The following is a 2,464-nucleotide window of genomic DNA, read 5'->3' as shown; positions in this document are numbered from 1 at the left end:
ACTTCTTCCCAGAATTCCTCTAGAAAGCCCGAACTTTATATACTGTCCTCACACAGTTCCTTCTGAGGTGAACTGGGATGACAGGACGATGCTGGCCTAACAATATCGAGGTGGCAGACACACCTTCTGTGACAGATAATTACAACCATTGCCCTGTCTTTTGTAGCAAGTTTCCTGTTTGGTAGCTGCTCTCAGGATGAATCATACTGTTTCCCCAGAGACAGCTTTGCCTCCTCCTGCTCTGCACTTTGGAATACATATGGCAGCCCCTTGTCTAGCTGGGTCCTCTCTTCACGAGTCCACGTTCATTCCTTTAAGTCACTGAGAGTGAAGTTCCTTTCAGAGTGGACTGGAACTAACGGCTCACGCACCAGTCTCAAGTATCTCCCCAGACATTGTTGCAGACCACTCTTGCCTTGTGCTCAGCCTTGCCCCTTCTGTGAACTTGTCTCTGTATAGTAACCAAATTTACCAAAACAGGACTGGCTTCACTCCCAGTTCTTTGAACACTCACAATTCTTAGGTTTTATATAAAGGAATACTTTGTATATTTTATTTATTTAGTTAGTTTGATTTTTCAAGACAGGGTTTCCCTGTGTAGCTTTGGAGCCTGTCCTGAATCTCGCTCTGTAGACCAGGCTGGCCTCGAACTCACAGAGATCCACCTGGCTCTGCCTCCCGAGTGCTGGGATTAAAGGTGTGTGCCACCACTGCCCGGTGTATATTTTATTCTTCAAGTATATTTTTACTTTGTGTAGGATTGCTTTGTCTGCTTGTCTGTCCGTGCACAAGAATGTAGTACACACAGGGGCCAGAAGAGGGCATTGGATTCCCTGGCACTAGAGCTACAGATGACTTCCAGCTGCCATGTGGGAAACCAAACTTGTGGCCCCTGAAAAAGCAGCAGTGACCCTAACTCCCGAGCCATCTGAGCCATTCCTCAGGGCCTGAAAGCATATTTAAACTACTGAAAGCAGTCATCTGGGTAGGATGGATGTTTTCACTGTGCACATCGTAGTATTTTTAATGTGTTTACTTGTTTATTTTGGACACAGGGTCTCACTATGTAGCCCAGGCTATCCTGAACTTCTGATTCTCTGGACTCAGACTTGCAATTGCTGGGTTCATACACATATAACACATTTAGGTTTTGGAACACGACTGTTAAGTTGTATACGAAGTTAAAAATGAATTGAACCAGGTATAGGGTACAGGTCTATAACCCTAGCACTGGGAATGTAGGGGGCAGGAAGATCAGTTTTGGTCATCTTCAGTTACATAGCCAGTTCGAGGCCAGCCTGAACTACACAAAAAGAGGCAAAGAGTTAGAAATAGAAAAAGAAGTGGGGTAAAAAAAAATGAATGATTAAAAAAATACAGCTGGGTACAGTACCTGTAATCCCAGCATTTGGGAGACGGGGGCAGGAGGATGGCTGTGAGTCAGGGGCTGGAATCTGACTTCAGCACGAGCTAGAGTGAGGGCATGTCTCAAAAACAAGCAAATAAAACGAAGAACCATAGCTCAGGCCTTAAGAACACTGCTGCTTAAGCTTCCAGCGTTCACACCGAGTGCCTCACAAATCCCTATAACTCCAGCTCCAGAGGATCCAACTCCCTCTTCTGGCCTCTAACGGTATCCGTACTCATTCAGTTCCCTCTCTTTCACCTGCATGCATGTGTGTGTGCGTGTGTGCGTGTAACTCCAGTTCCAGGGAAAAGTGACATACTCTTCTGGCCTGTGTGAGTATCAAGCATATTTGTGTGCATATACATACATGAAATGGATACATAGAAAACTGACACACTCTTATTGGCCAAATACCTATTTTCATGAGGTGACTTGTAAAGATTTTGGTAAGCTCAGGATTTTTAATAACAGTTCACAAAACAGTACCAGGCAATGTGAAGAGAACTACTAATCTTCGCCAGCCTCAGCAGTTAGCTTTAAAATGATTGGAATCTATGCATAATTTTCACCCAAATTCTCTATTTTTCCTTGACTTAAACAAAATGAGATGTAATTTTAAAAAAGAAGGAAAAAACTGACACACATAAAAGAAAATAAAAATTCTTTTAAAAGATAGACAACTGTCTTGGGATGTCCGGAAACTCAAGATATTTCTATCATTTATTTCAGTATGTTTTTCTTCTTTTGTGTGTGATACTGGTAATTGAACCTTATACCGTCTAAGCAAGAATAGCTCTACTGCTAAGTTACAGCCCCAGCTAGTCCCCTGCTATGATTTTCCACCTTAACTCACACAAGTATGAATCAACTTGAGGAAAGAGGTCAGATCATACTTTGGCATTCCTCAGAAGTGAGGCAAATAAAATGTTTAAATCAGTAAAACTCGGATCCCCATTTTCTTTTCTTTTTGAAAGTAATGTCTGTTCTTTCTGATGTGTTATCTCTCACACACACGCGCACATACACACTTCAAGAAATGAATAGAGAAACAAGAGA

The sequence above is a fragment of the Peromyscus maniculatus genome, chromosome X (genome assembly GCF_049852395.1).
Source record: "Peromyscus maniculatus bairdii isolate BWxNUB_F1_BW_parent chromosome X, HU_Pman_BW_mat_3.1, whole genome shotgun sequence".
NCBI lineage: Eukaryota > Metazoa > Chordata > Mammalia > Rodentia > Cricetidae > Peromyscus > Peromyscus maniculatus.
This window is presented reverse-complemented; position numbering follows the sequence as displayed.